The sequence below is a fragment of the Pan paniscus genome, chromosome 3 (assembly GCF_029289425.2).
Source record: "Pan paniscus chromosome 3, NHGRI_mPanPan1-v2.0_pri, whole genome shotgun sequence".
In the NCBI taxonomy this organism is placed as follows: Eukaryota; Metazoa; Chordata; class Mammalia; order Primates; family Hominidae; genus Pan; species Pan paniscus.
Window position 1 is genome coordinate 146,919,503 of NC_073252.2, and position 17,278 is coordinate 146,936,780.

Here is a 17,278-nt window from a genome sequence, read left to right on the forward strand (position 1 = left end):
TTACCATACCTTGTGATTAAGGTCAATAGGAAACTAAAACAGCCCAATCCAGGCAGGACTACAAATGATCCAGACCCCTCAGGAATGAAGGTTTGGGTCACTCCACCAGGAAAAACACCACGACCTGTTGAGGTGCTTGCTGGGAATACAGAATGGGTAGTAGAATAAGGTAGTCATCAAAACCAGCGATGACCACATGACCAGCTGCAGAAATGAGGACTGTAACAGTCATGAGTATTTCCTCCTTCTTTTGTTAAAAACATGTTTGTGCATGTATATGCTTGTACTAAGAAAATATCTTCATTTTATTTATTTTTCCTTTACCATGTCACATAAGATTTATTGACTTCATATCCGCATTTAAGTATTGTTGACTTTATGTAATAGTATTTGGGTTGGGGGTTGGTTCGTTTCTGGTTGTACAAAGGATATTTGTATTAAGTTAGCTAAATTATGACCTTATTATTGTCTTTATTTGAAGACTATGTATGATCTCAGGAGATGTATATGGGTTCAAGTTGACAAGGGGTAGACTTGTGGTGGTTAATACTGAGCATCAACTTGATTGGATTGAAGGATGCAAAGCATTGATACTGGGCGTGTCTGCAAGGGTATTGCCAAAGGAGATTAACTTTGAGTCAGTGGGCTGGGGAAGGCAGACCCACCCTTAATCTGGTGGGCACAATCTAATCAGCTGCCAGTGAATATAAAGGAGGCAGAAAAACGTGAAACGGTGAGGCTAGCCTAGCCTCCCAGCCTACATCTTTCTCCCATGCTGGATGCTTCCTGCCCTCAAATATCAGATTCCAGGTTCTTCAGTTTTGAGACTTGAACTGGCTCTCCTTGCTCCTCCAAGCTTTCAGGAGGCCTATTGTTGGACTTTGAGATCATGTAAGCTAATACTTAATAACTCTATATATATTATATATATAATATATATATATCCTATTGGCTCATAAATATATATCCTATTAGTTTATATATATATCATATATATATTAGTTTATCTATATCCTATTAGTTTATATATCTTAGTTTATATATTAGTATGTATAAGTTTATAATATATAATATATGTATTAGTTTATAATATATAGTTTATATATTAGTTTATATATATCCTATATATATCTCATATATATCCTATATATATCCTTATATATGATATATATCATATATATCCTATATATATCCTTATATATGATATATATATCATATATATCCTATATATATCCTTATATATGATATATATATCTCATATATATCCTATATATGATATATATATCCTATATATCCTTATATATGATATATATATCATATATATATCCTATATATATCCTTATATATGATATATATATCCTATTGGTTCTGTATATATATGTGTATATATGTGTATATATATGTGTATATATGTGTGTGTATATATATGTGTATATATATATGTGTGTGTGTGTATATATATATAAACACACACATATATATATATATATCCTATTAGTTCTGTCCCTCTAGGGAACCCTGACTAATACACCCCCAAATGACTTCACATTAGATTCCTACATCTCACAGTGACTGCAAATCCCTGTCTACTTTACGCTGATCACTGCATTCTTGTGTGGTTCCTTTCCAGACTATTACATAGGACCATTCCTCAGATGAACACTTCCCTTGGAATGTCCCTCTCGGAATATGCCAATTGTCATGTTTTCTCACTAAACCCATCAGTTTGGTTCTCCATGTATCTATGATCACTCAACCCCTCATGCTATTAACTAAAATATCGTACCCCTGATGTGGGAAGGCTATTCTTCCTACCTTGGAATTCTTGGTACTCATGCCCATTCTTTCTTCTGAGCATCTTTATTCTATTTAAACCAGCTCTTAATCATAGGGTCATTTCTTTTCTAAAAATGCCTGTTGAATATTCTCCTTCTACTTCACTTCTCCTTCCCTTGGTCTCCCAACATCCAGACCTTCCCAAGGGCATCCTGCATAATATTCATTTCATGGCTAATTTGCCAAAATCAATCCTTTCATCAGGATATTCTTCTTTTGAAAACTTCCAAAAGGTTATTTAAAACCTATGAGCATAAAAATTTCCATAATTAACCAGGTGTTCTGTAATGGAGCTATAGCATCTATGTGAAACCCATTTCCCTCTAATCCTTAATTAATTCTGCCTTCCTGTATTTACTTTGGCTTTCCAGAATGGCCCTCTATTGTTCTCTTTTCTGACCCAAATCCTATTAATTTTGCCCAGATCAAGTTCCATACACTCTGTGAAGCCTTCCTTTTAGTCCACTACAGTTTTTATTTCTGTAAACTCTTGTCATATTTTATAGTTAATGCCAAGTAATTAATCTAATGGTTTCATCTGTGTTAGGTCTACTTCCCAAATTTGACTGTATCATTTCTCATGGAGAAAGATGTATTAGACTTTCTCTATTCCCTATTGTATCCACCGCAGTCCCGCAGACTTAGCAAAAGCTAATAAACTTAGCATTGACTGCAAAATAAAGATGCTTTCCTTGCCCTGGTTGAGTTGTTGAAGGTGGATATTATTATAAAAGAAAGGAGTTAAGTTAGGAAGGTATCAGGGAAATAGTACAAAGTAAATAAATGATACATATTTGAAGGCTAAAGAGTTTTGAAATCTATTTTCAAGCCTGAGCCAATGTTACCATGACCGAGCTTGTCAACAACCACAAGCAAACTAGCTACCCACCTGCTGTGGTGAGGAAGCATTTGGAACTCAATGAGAGTGAGGTAGAAAGTCAGATAACACTTCAACATGAAAACACCTTTATATTTATTAATACCTTTTTGAGAATCCTTAGCCATTTTCTGGGCTGCCTTTCATATCGTACCTATGAGGACAAAAGAGGGTAGGAATTATAAACACTTTGACACGGGAAGACAGACACAGAGAGAAATCCCTTGCCAAACATCTAACAGTGAAAAAACTGGGAATAGAAACCAGGTCCCATGCCTCACCATCTGGTGTTCTATCAGCTAGACCACACTGTCTCTCTAAATTGCCAACCTGGATTAATAATTGTACATATGACATAATTCTAGTTTTTGCCTTTCTGTGCTGTTGAAGATGGGACATCTCTTCCAGTGAGCATGATGGAAACTTTTCTGTGTATACATCCAAATATATAATTAACGATGTTTTTTCCTTATACACAAGCAGAATAAAGACAACCAAACTCATTTGAGTTTGTTTCAATGCTAGAAGAAAATTAAGAAATTCATTGATATTAGATAGGGAGCTATTAAATCAAAAATAATTTAAGGAAATGTATTTTGAGAATTAGCTAATCTAAATTATATTGGCTTCTACATATTGATGTCTTTCTTTTGTCGTCTGAGCTGCTTTATTCCAAAAGCAGAATTCTGTGCATACACAACTTCTATAGCTTCCTGTTTGCACCAAACCATGATTACAGAAATAAGAATTCTGGGTCTTTCCATTGGCTCTTTCAGCCTGCGTGTGCCTATTTTTGAGCATGTAAAGACCAACATACGTTGTTCACAATAGGTTGGAAACTGCAGGACTTTCCTTCAGACTGAGAAGAAAATTGTCTATTTAATTCAGGGAAAATGAAGGTTTAAGATCAGGTAAAATATATTATTTTCTTTAATTACCAAGCCAGGAATCCATTTGGGATTATGAAAGAGAGGCAACCCTTGATACGCTAGTATTTCAGCCTCTACTCTTTCAAATACCTGTGTGTGTTTAAGACCAGCTGTTACACTAAATATTGCCCTACAGCTACATTAGCTGTACTTATTCAAAGTATTTTTGATGGTAGCAATTGTAACCATGTTTATAAAAGTAAAGTCCCGCTGACAATTGGACATATTGATGAGTGACAGAGAGGCTGGGTTAATTCTTTAAAATCAATTTTCATTAATATTATAGTCTTTTCTTTACACCTTTGTGTAGTATTTGAATTATCCACCATGATAAAGAGAAAAATGGTAGACCACAAATTCTTCGCTTGATAGGAACGAAGGGTTGAAGCAGTGTGGGAAGGTTGAGAAGGGATTTCCTAAATCACGAATCACTGAAGGAACATCTAAGGCCAGCAAGTGCCTTAGATGGAAGGTGGGGAATGCAGGGGAGACCACTTCCTAGCAGGGACTAGGGACACCCCACAGAGCTGATCCCTAGAAGGTAGCAGGTTGCTGCCTATCTTGTTTACTGCTGCCTTGGTTCCTAAACATGCTTTGCATCACCCACCAATTCTTCTTTTTTAAAGGACAAGATAAAGTTTTTATACTTCACTAGTGAATTTGAGCTAGACAGAAGATATAAAACACCAGGGAGAACAATTTCAGCCCCTGAATTAATTCACTGAAATGTAAAATGGGGATATAGGGTTGGCAGAGATCCAAATAGAAAAGAAATCTGAAAAGATAAAATGTGTGTGTGTATACATATATATATATATATATATATATATATATTTGTGCACATCTAATCTCACTTAAGAATGTAAAGCTATATAAGTGAGGCTATAGAAAGAGAAAGGGGAGAGAAGGACATTTATGGTTGGTAGGAAAGATAACTATGCAAACTTTAAGTCCTAGATATTTAGGATTAAGGATTGGGGAGCAGGGGAAGTAAGTTATAAAATAAAAAGATGAACATGATAAAATATATGTAAAATCTTAGTGAATGTACTGAACAGGAAGAGAAATACTGCATTTGTGACAGAAGATAATAGTGTTCCAGAGAATAGAGCATATTATTCAAGGGCTGTATATTTAGGCCATTGATAAAAGTCATCATCCAAGATCTTTAAAATAAAGCAGAGAAGTATCTTGCTGGATCATTGAAAATGCTGATAGTTATAAATGGATTTTCTTAAGTCATTGCTGCTTTGAGCCAAAACAAGACAGGTAACAGAAGAAGGTGAGGGAAAATACTGGAAAAGGACTCTGGAGGAAACCCTCATAATTTCACTTCCACCCTGGCTCTACCCTCTACAACCAGCAGAGCCTGTCCATTGACGGTGAATAAAGGCCCAAAAGCTTAAGCTGGCCCTCTGCCTCCTTCCCTGAGGTCCTGCTCTGCCTCCCTTGCTGCACTTGTCTTCCCTGGTTCTCAACTCCCTGCTCTTCGGCCAGCTTGACCTACTCACTGCCCTCCTCTGGGAAGTAGCCTCCACTCCCACTCCCTCACCTTGTCTCAGGCCTTCCTCCTCAGTGGAAGGAGGTTCTCCTGCCTTGCCCTTAAGCTCTGCTTACCTTCAGGTATCTAACATTACTACAGAGTAGGAATCCTACAACTCGCATCCTCCATACATGACCCAAAGGCTAAATAGCCAACTGGTCTGTGACTGTCATGCCATAAAAATGCTTTATCAAATTTGAAACACAAATGAGAAGCTTGGGTTTTAGTTATATTCTCAGGGACGTGGAAAATGCACTCTTTGTGGCTAGTTTACAGTCGTTAGCAAGCTACGCATTTCCACTGGATTATTCAAACCCTTTTAGTGATTGACTGGTATTATTTTTATTTTTTATGACAATAAAGAACATGTAATGTGCAGATATCTAGTTCCAAGATGCAAACTCTTCAACTGCTTTTATGTTTAAAACTTTTTCCCCATATCCTGAGGTCAATTCAATATTTAGTAGTAGTTTCTTCCAATTTTTATAGATTTTTTTTGAACATTGAACACTGACAATCCAGCTCAGATTGTATCTATTATCTATGCACCTATGCATCTTTGTATCTATGCATGTATGTATGTATATTTATCTATCTATCCATCTACCTACCTATCCATTTAAATTATTGGCTCTTATAACAGAATAAGTCCTCTTGTCCCAATATTTAATTCTTCTTTTTCATTATTTTGGATATGTCCTCACTGTTTATTTTTTCAGATGTATTTTTCAGTAAGTTTTCCAAAGTTACAAAATAAATTCCATTGGGAATTGTTTGGGGACTGCATTTTGAAGATACAAATTGATTTGGAAAGAATTGTATCATTACAATATTTAATCTTCCCAATAGGATAATCTAAGTTTTATGTCTGTGAAATGTGAAGACAATTTCCTTTCTGATATTATTATTTTTGGAAAAATGGCTGAGACTGAATCTTAAATATTCTAGTATTGCTCATCTGGCTTACAGATGAACAGCATCTTTAGCTTCTCCTTCATCTCTCAGCTGCTTGCTCTTGGTGGAACTTGCTTTTGAGCACCTTCATTGAGGCGAACAGGGACCCAATGGGGAACCAGCTTAATAGTTCCAGAGACAGGCTTAGTCATGACACATCAGGATATGAAGAGAACTTCTCTGTGACTGGCTGGGCGTCTGCCTCGCTGAGAGGTCACTAATTATGCCTATCCTCTCTTGCAGATTTTCCTACCCTTTTGTGAAGGCCTCTTCTCCATCTCCTCCACTCTGCCAGGTATATTAGCCTCAGTGTATGTTTGAGTTGAATTAAGAAACTGAAAGGAAGCTTGTCTCTGGGACTTCATGGTTGGCTCTTCCACTGTTAATGAAAATACCACACTAGGGAAAGGGAATAAAAAATAAACTTAAGATAGTTTTGAGGGAAAGTGTATTCTTTTAATAACTTTTTAAGTAGCTCGTTGCTACTTCTTGTTATCTCCATCAAAACTAACTGATTCACCTCTTTTTTTTTTTTTTTTTCGGCTAGGAATTAATTTCTTTTTAAATAAACACACTCTCCACCAGGCACTTTTTCCTCACTATGAACACTGAATACTTTTTTTCTTTTTGATGAAAATAATTTCACTTCAAGGAGACAGATGGGAAGATACAAGCTCAACTATGAACATCTTGCAGGCCTGGTGGTTAAAGAGGTTGATAGGTCTGTGTGTTTCATTTTGTCCTCCCACAGTCTCACCAATTGTTGGCAGTGCATGTGATGCCACCAGGCCCTGGTGTCAGCCCATGATGGCTATAGGAAAGACACAGCTTTTAAAATGCAAGTCTGAGTTTCAGAGATCCAGCAGATGCATGAGCGGGGGCAGCGGGTTACATAGTTCCTGCCTGTAATGCCTGGCTCTTGCATTCTCTGCAATCTCCCCTTACGCTAGTTAACCCCAAATTCTCCTTGAAGAAATGCTTGGGAATTTTATTTTAAGCAATATTACTGATATGAGTACTTTCCCTCCAATAGTTGCACTTAAAATATCCATTTAAGCATGATCCGTATGTCTGTTTTAAATGTTTATACCTGTAGTATTTACAATAGGAAATTGACATAATATTTTTATACAGCTTCAAAATATTCTGTTTCAAAATGAAAAACAAGGTAATATGAAAATCCTCCAGTTTTAACCTATTGTGTCAAGATAGCAGGAGAAAGGAGACAGAGTGAGATGTTGAGATTCTCCTTAAGCCTGTCTGGGATTAGTTTTCTTAGGGGACTCTCAAAGTCAAAGTCAGGTCACCTGAGTGCCAGGTCTGCTCAGCACAGACCAATGGCAGGCGTGTGTTCAGTAAATAGAGACAGCACAGTCCAGAGGCAAGCTCTTTGGAGCAGTCTTCAATTATATGTTGTTTATTGTTTAACCAAACTGCTTGCTATTCCAAAAGTGTTGGCCCTGTCTCTTTAGCTGCCTCGTGTTCAATTGCATTTTCACCACCTTCCTCAGCCACTGCGTGTTTTAGATCTATTTTTTGTGTCAGGATAGCTTTTTCTCCTTGCTATTGCTTCAGAAAAATGCTGTGGGAAAAAATGCTTCATAAGATTTTATTTTTCCCTCTTATTTATTTATTTTTTATTTTTGTTTGTCCGCTGGGTAACTCCTGTATACTCCTTTCAGACGCAGCATGAGATTAGATTTTTTAGAAATTACACTGCCTGTCATGTCTGTATTAGAGCAATCTGTCATCTTCACATTGGAAACCCTGGATGCTGTCTCCAGCCACTGTTTCTTTAGGACCTACATATTGTATTTTGGAACATATAGTAATAGGGGTTGCATGAACAACGTCAATAGCTTGTTATTCTTCATATGCTGTTCTAAATTATAGATATTACCAGACATCCCAGTGTGGCATTAGGAGATGATTCTATGGTTAACACAGGAGAACATTCACAGAAATACCAGGCAAAAGCAAATGAAAAGACTAAAATATATTGCTTCTATTAGTTTTAAAAGCTGACTTGGATAGCAGCAGCAACTTGGTCATAGGTAGTAATACATTAGGCTCTATCTAATATTTCTTCTTTCCATTTTATAAATAAGTAAGTAAATATATGGCATACTTATCCTCCACTTCTCCTTCCACCTCCAGGTTGGTCAGTGCTCATCTTGGCAACTACCAAAATAAAGGTCTGTAATTCTTTCAGACATTTGCTAAAGGTGGGAGCCCAGTGGTAGCTTTAGAATAATATCTATTATTAAAGCACATCCATTTTGCTAAGAGGATCCATGCCAGGAAGCACTCCAAAGGACCCAGTCACATTTTATCTTAAGGAGGCTGGTATTTAAAATGTCAAAATGAAATAGTTCACACAGCTGAAGGAAAGCAGTGAAAAGGCAGGCAAATGAAGCAGTGTAACTTGAACTTCCAGAGTAGCTAACCCAATGGTCTTACTTGCACACAGAAGCTGTGTGCTATTCACGAAGCAAGTTTTTCTGCAGTGATATGGATTGTGGAATAAGTGATTATGGCTGGGATCCTGTACACATCAGGTTGCAAAACACAAGCTTTATCTTTCCATTCATTCATATTTCTTGCAGACAAGTTATTTATAGCTGCAAAGAGTGGGACTCCATCATTAAATACGGATGCATGTTGTAGTCATTTGTGTGTTTCTGAGCACACGACTAGCATTTATTCCATGTTAAATACACTAAACGCTTAGCCAGAGCACAGTGAAGGTTATAAACATCTTACTTACGTGTCCATATATTTTTAAATCCAGAAATGTTATTTAAAATGAGCATTTGTATTTAAAATTCTCTCATTACATGATTGGTTATAAATTCACAGACAATTGCATATAAAAGTTTTTCTAAAATACTATGTGGTAATGACATGAATCTATGCAAACAAATGAATACAGTCACATTGTCTTTAAAATCTGATGTTTTAAACAGTATGAGGAAAACATGAAAGTGTGGTGCAAACCACACATGCTCTGGCAATCTAGAAAAATATTTTCCTCTTCACAAAGTCTATTTCTCTTACTCTTAATTCACAATTTAATCTTTTCTTTTTGTTATATATTGGATGTGAATTTTCAGTGGTTTGAAATATTTGAGCATTTCTGTCCCTCGCACCACAGAGATGTAAGCATACAAATTTCTCAGATTGTAATAAAACCTATTTGAAAACTGCATTTTGTGTATACCATTTTTTCATATTTGGTAGCACAATAATTACAAAGTCAGGACTGTATCTTTTATTTCTTATATTTTGGTGCAGTTTTAGAAACTATGAATTTCAGATATTTTACTTCCATTATGAAATTTGAAAATTAACAATATCATTTGACGTTTGTCATATTCCAACTGTAACTTGAGCAGTTGTGTGCATAGATGTTCACAGAAGTATAATTTTTTTTCAGATTTGCATAGCTAATGTATTGATTACACCATTTTCCACATCATGGAAGCAGTCAATCTTTTTTTATATCCATCCATCTCATCAACCTTAATTGGTAGTTACTTGGTGCTTACTGTATTGCATATATGGTACTGTGGTAATTGCATGTGAAGATTTAACTTTAAGTGAACAATTTGGTTCAGTAATATTGTGCTCACACACACACAAATACACATCAATGTAAGGGAATCTATATGTGATTGAAACTAAATGTCTGTGCAAGCAGTGTGGGTCTGGCCTATTTGTCCAGCAGTCTCTGGATGTGCTGGAGCTTCTGCATTCATGAGTGAATATGCAGCAATGATATTTGGCGAGCACAGATGCATTTCTACCAGCTGCACTGCACTTTGGCATCTACCCAACAGCACCAGAAGGATATAGAGATCATTTGGCTGCTTTATTTATTTTCAGAGGTCATGTGTCAGTTGCATATATGTTTTATTAAATTAAAAAAATTTATTAACTACTACCTCCCCAACTCCAAAGCATCAAATAATTTTTTCTTATTTTAAAGCAAAAGTAATTTGGATATTATTGATAATTGATAATTTCACAATGTTAGTATTAACTATCAATCCATTATTGATGTTTCACAGAAGGTATGCTACTTCTGCATGGAAATTTCACTGAATATTTTTATTTATTCTCTCAAATACTCCATCTGTTTGCATGAACGACATTCCTATCAAATCATTGGAGTTGTTTCCAGAATTTGGGAGGCAGAATATCACAACATGTAGAAGAACAACGAAGAAACTGAAAAATAATTACCACATTGAAAAACTTCTCTCGCGCTGTCCCCATCCCTGTTTATATACAACAATGAATAAAAACCCAAGTCATGTTTAGATAAGTATAGTTATTAGCTACCTAGCTGTTAAACAGGCACAATTTCTTTGAGACTTCAGTTAACAGTTGTCATTTGGTTGATAATTTGCATTCCTGATTCATAAGCCCAGCCCAGTCTTTAAATCTTCACATTTTGAGGGCACGTATGTGAGGAGGTGGCATATTTAACCTCTTAGTTCAAGTTAAATGTAGTGGGGAATGTGAAATCAGATAAAAAGAAAAAACTCACATCAGTAAACATGGAGCCTTAGTTGGAATCAGGGAAGAGAGGGATACTAGAGGGGGCTGAGGCATGATGTGCAAAAACGAGAAAGCAAGTTATGTACAGATTGTTTGACTGTAATATGAAGGTCCTGTTGCTTTTTAAATTAATGTTCCATAGTAGAGCTATGTTACAGCCAAAAATGTATACATAACACACCTCCCTGGGGCTTAAGAATGCTTGTGATTTACTTTCTTAAGAAGGAGGAAATTCCAGTTTTACTCGTTTATAGGTGTGCTGCATTTTTGTTCTCTTCAAGTAAGCCAAGAAGCACAGATTAACTAATGTAAAAAATGGCCTCCTTCTACAGAATGAAAATAATTTTTGTATTGGAAATTTTAAACCTTATTTTATGATTCTTCCATGAAACCAAGGCAATAAAAATTGCTAAAATTAGTGTATGATCTCAATGGAGTAAATTAACCATTGCTTTAAGGTTAAAATGGTGAGTGAAGGATTGTACTTGAAACCACAAAACAATACATTTGTGTACCAAAGGATTGCTTCTGCAGGAGAAGCCACAAAAGCAAGCCTCAGGAATTGGTTCAACCTCAGCAAATAGTGTCAGTTGGTATTATGCCCATGAAGGAGACAATATGATACAGCAAAAGGCATTTCTACCACCTCTAAAACTCCTGTTATACAAGTCACTGTTTATCTGTTCTGAACTCTTTGGGAATAAGAGGAGGTGGAACAGGCATTATGCTTTTTGCTTGTTGGCCCATTTGTTGTACCCTTCCTGAGTTACAGATTTCGAATCTACAAACCCATTGGAAGTCTTTCCCCAGCAATATAGATGATGTCAAAGGAACCACTTACAGTAGGAGAGTTAAACAGTGGCTTGCATAAAATCCTGGTGGTCCACCTGTCTTTCTATGTTACCTGGGAAAAAGATTCAGTGAAAGTCTGCAAACCCTCACAGCCCACATGGCCCAATCACACCAGGCTTGAGGAACCCTGGTCTCAGGCCCTCCTACACCTCAGATGCCATCCCTGCCACCTGACTTCACAGAGCTTTGCAAAGCCAACTCCAAGTTGTTAGTAAAACACGGTAATGATGGCCCATTCCTGTGTTATTTAAATTAGCTTGGCAGAGAGGAAATGTAAGAATGGTTTCTTGAAGGTCAAGCTATTTCTGTCTATAGAGAAGTAGTATGCTCAGAGCCAGAATAAGGAATAGGTCAGCAGAGCTAGCACCAGGGGCACTGAAATGTCTGTGAGGCCACTCTAGCTGAGTGAAAATGCTGGGAGCTGTAGCAAATCGCATTTTCCAGAGCTCCTCTCAGGGAGGAATTGCAGATGATTGGAAGACACAATATGATAAGCTGCTCCCTTACCCTTGTAGCCCCAGCTAAGCAGGGTGCCTGAAACAAAGTAGGTGCTAAATAATATTCATTAACCAGAAATGATGGGAAATGTGACCTCCAGAGGCATGTTCAAGTAAGAAATGATCACTTGATGGTCTCTAAAATGCTTTCAAAGAAACATTTATTTTCTTCTAAAATGCCCTCTAGAGAATGTTTGTTCCTTGAGTGGGAAACGTACCCTGAATTGCTCTGCAGTTTGAAGGAGAGTCTGATATCTGAACCAACACTTTTCTGCTCTTGCTTCTCTCAGTGCTCAGCCTGTCTGTTAATATATGTTCCATGTTCAAAGACTATCCGTTGGAAGCAGTGCCAAATTATTAGCATGCCCTGTGTGCCCACATGTCTCAGTTTGGCCCTGAAAGGGATGCTATAGCTTTGGACTTGCTTGAAGATATATATTTTTTGGATTTCTAGCACCAGTTCTGTTAATTCGTTCATCTTGGTGTCCAGACAAGAAGCACTGTTCAGATTCATGACTCAATGCCTTGTCAGTGAAGAACCCCTGTCCCCATCATCCCCCAAAATGCTGCAGAGGGTATAACTGCCTGCACTGTTTCCAGTGAAATAATCAATGGGAATTGTTTATGTAAGGCAGCTTGGAAAAAATGTTTCATTGAATTTTATTAGCAATAAATTTGAAATTAAAAATATCTGAGAATGAATTTATTTCTCGACATAAGACCTTTTTAACTTCAAAAGAGTAAAATCATTGAAAAGTGTACATATTTAGACACACTACAGATATTTGCACAATTGCATTTAAATGCTTTTAAAATAATTGGTACCTTATAAAACATACAATTTATTAGAACAAATCATGCTACACACAAGGAAACTGAGAGATCACTCAGTGGTGATCTACATAACCCTGTTTCCTCCATCCTTATTGAAAACATTTGGCCACCAAGACTTTATATGAAGTATACCATCACCATGTGTAGCAGACTACAGTAACTTTCTCTACAATAATTAAGAGACAGGATTTTTTTCAGCTTTATTGAAGTATTATTGACAAATAAAAATTGTATGTATGTCTAGTGTACAACATGCTTTATACATTGTGAAATGATTACCACAGCCATGCTAATTAACATACATATCATCTCACATGGTTATATCTATTTTGTGTGTGCGTGTGTGTGTGTGGTGAGAGCTACTCTCTTAGCAGATTTCAAGTATACAATCCAATGATATCATCTGTAGTCACCATGCTGTACATTAGATCTCTAGAACTTATTTATCCTGTATCACTGAAACTTTGTGCACTTTGACCAACATCTCCCCATTTTCCCCACCCTCCAGCCCCTAGACAGCCACTAATCTACTCTCTGCTTTTACAAGCTTGACTTCTTTAGATTCCACTGTTAGAATGACTGCTATCAAAAAGACAAGACAGGTGCTGGTGATGATGTGAAGAAAAGTAAGATCATGCGGTATTTGTCCTTCTGTGCTAGACTTATTTCACTTTGCATGGTGTTTTGTTTTTTTTTTTTGAGATGGAGTCTCACTCTATAACCCAGGTTGGCATGCAGTGGCATGATCTCAGGTCACTGCAACCTCTGCCTCCTGGGTTCAAGCGATTCTCCTGCCTCAGCCTCCTGAGTAGCTGGGACTGCAGGTGCACACCACCACACCTGGCTAATTTTGTATTTTTAGTAGAGACAGGGTTTCACCATGTTGGCCAGGATGGTCACAATCTCCTGATCTCGTGATCCACCCACCTTGGCCTCCCAAAGTGCTGGGATTACAGGCGTGAGCCACCGTGCCCGGCTTCCTCTTTTTTAAGTTTGAGTAATATTCCATTGTATATGTATAAGAGAAATTTTGTTTATCCATTTATTTGTCATTGAACATTTAGGTTGATTCCCTATCTTTGCCACTGTGAATAGTACTGCAATGAGCATGGGAGTGCAGATATCTCTTTGAGATATTGATATCATTTCCTTTGGCTCTATACCCAAGAATGGAATTGCTGAATCACATTGTAGTGCTATTTTTAATTTTTGGAGGAAACTCTATACTGTTTTCCATAATGGCTATAGCAATTTTCAATCTCACCAACAGTGCACAAGGGTTTTCTTTTCTCCACATCCTCACCAACACTTGCTATTTTGTCTTTTTGATAACAGTCATTCTAACAGTTGAGAGGTGATATCTCATTGTGAATTTAATTTGCATTTCCCTGATCATTAGAGAAACTTCTCTGATTTTTGCAATAATGCTCAACAAAAATGTTGAGCGTTTTTTCATATACCTATTGGTCATTTGTATGTCTTCTTTTGAGAAATGTCTGTTCAGCTCCTTTGCCCACTTTTTAACTGGGTTGTTTTCTTGCTATTGAGTTTTGTGAGTTCCTTACGGACTTTGGGTATTAATCCCTTATCAGTTTGTAAATATTTTCTCCCATTCCATAGATTGCCTTTTCACTCTGTTAATTATTTCCTTTGCTGTGTATAAGCTTTTTAGTTTGATGAAATCTGATTTGTATATTTTTTGCTTTTGTTGCCTGTGCCTTTAGGGTCATATCCAAAAAAAATTTGCCCACACACCAATATTAAGATGTTTTTTCTATGTTATCTTCTAGTAGTTTTATAGTTTCAGATTTTACATTTAAGTCTCTAATCATTTTGACCCAGTTTTTGTAGATGGTGCAATGTGAGGATCTGATTTTACTCTTCTATACATGGATATCCAGTTTTCCCAACACCATTTATTGAAGAAACTGTCCTTTCCCCATTGTGTGTTCTTGACAACTTTGTCTAAGAACAATTGACTGTAAATGTGTCAATTTATTTCTGGGCTCTTCATTTTGTTTCATTGTTCTGTATGTCTGTTTTTAATGGCAGTTCCATGCTGTCATTGTCACTGTAACTCTGTAGTATATTTTGAAATTAGGTAATGTGATATCTTCAGCTTTATTCTTTTTGCTTGAAGATTGCTTTGCTATTTGGGACCTTTTGGGGTTCCATGTGAATTTTAGAATTGTTTTTGTTGATTTCTGTGAAAAATGTCATTGAAATTCAGATAGAAATTGCATTGAATCTGTAGATTGCTTTGAGTAGTATGGACATTTTCACAATATTAATTTTTTCAACCCATGAACATGGGACATCTTTTCATTTATTTTGTCTTACAGAGATAAGATTTTAAAAAGATAAAAATAAAGAAACAAAAACCCCTCATAAACTTCATACTTTAAAGAACATGGTTTTGTGGTTTGAAATGCTTTACATAATGAGATTCCTGAATGAAGTATGATCTATTGTACAATCAGAAATCATGATATATGTTAACAATATCCCCAAAGACTGAAATATAGCGTAGCTATAATATTTTCTCTTTTTTGAGACAGGGTCTTGTTTTTTCACCCAGGCTGGAGTACAGTGGCACAATCATGGCTCACTGCAGCCTCAACTGCTCAGGCTCAAGTGATCCTCCTACCTCAGCCTCCCAAGCAGCTGGAACTATAGGCATACATCACCACACCCAGCTAATTTTTTTATTTTTAATAGAGATGGGGTTTCACCATGTTGCCTATTGGTATAATACCTATAAAAATGTCTTGGTGGTGAAATTCAGCCTATAGTACTTCTTACTTAATTGCCAGAATTTCCAAACATTTATAAAAGGGGATTTGCTAAATCCTTCATTGAAATGCTAGAGTGTTTAATTTCCCTGACTTTTGTTTCTGGATTATCCCTCTTTAAAACCTCTGACAAGTCACAAAGAAGAATGGGAAACAAACTTCTTTCAGCCTATTGCTGAAAGAAGTGAAACTAGATAAAGATCAATTTTAAAACAGTCAAATAAATAAGCAGACAGACAAAACCCTGAATATATTTCTTTACTTACATACCATGTTTGCAAATTGGGAATATTGATACATTTTTGTTAACTTTTGATGTTATTCTCTAGAGTACTCAAATTGCAAAGATACAGTTTTTAGCCTGAAAAGAGACTTAAAGAGACATGATTTGAATGTTGAATGCATAAAAATTGTTTCTGTTGATGTATTATTAAACTGAGAACAATAAAAAATTTAAGAGGAATCTGTCATTTTCTGTTTTCCCTTTGAGATTCAAGGGAGATACTTATTGCATTATCATTTTGGATCAAAACATGTTGCAATAAATAAGCTTATTGATATTTAGCAATGCAGGAAGATGATATCCAATCTTTTCTCCTGCCATTCTACTCTTAACCCCATAAGTAAGGTTAGTTTCAGGTAAATGCTTCTGCCAGAAAACTGTCTGATTGTAGTCTCTGAATTTACCCCTCAGTTACTCAGTTCTTTGTAGTTATCAATAGCAAATTAAAAAACTGGGTCATTATCAGCTCTTAGATAGGTGAAAGCAGGTGGGACTGAGACAATGGCTCCACATTTAGTCTTTTTTGTTTGTTTGCTTTGTTACAGGTACCTGTGTGCCTCTTCTTTCCAGAAGTAGTTTCTTGTTCCTTGGCTCCTGATGGCCATTTCCCTGGCACTGAATATTCCATGGCTCTATTCTGTCCACTCTTGAATTTCACCTAGTTGTTGTCTGTGAGAATTTGCAAATATCTGATTATAGACATTATATGTGTATGTGGATTCATAATTTTAATATTAAAAAAACAAAATAACAAAAAAAGAGATAAAAATCACATCCACAACTTACAGTAATCACTGTTAACATTTTGGAACATATATTTTCAATACATTTTCTATGCATAGATGTAAATGTAAGGCATTAGATAGCCTAACTTTGTCACAAAATATGTGTCTATTTTTTCTTCATTTTTAATGTTCTCATAATATTTCATCCTACAAATCTACCACATTTCTAACCAATGTATATTTTTGACACTTAGATTGTTTTAAATTTCATGTTATAATAAATAGTTTTGCTTTATTGAGTAGTACACCCATAATATTTTCCTAAGGATGATAGAGGGTTTTTCTAAGGATAAACCCTATAAAGTAGAATTTAAAAAATGGAACCTGGAATGCTTGATCTTGTTATTTCCATGCTTCGGATCTGTGCTACTCAGGGTATGATAACTACTATAAAATATAAAAGATAACCTGAAACTCATAGAGCTTTAATACCACAAAGATTTATTTTTTGCTCATGCAGAGTCTCATGAGGAGGTTCCTGGTCAGTGGCTCTCCTTGGTGGCTCTCTTCCAAGCAGGAAACTCAGAATCCTG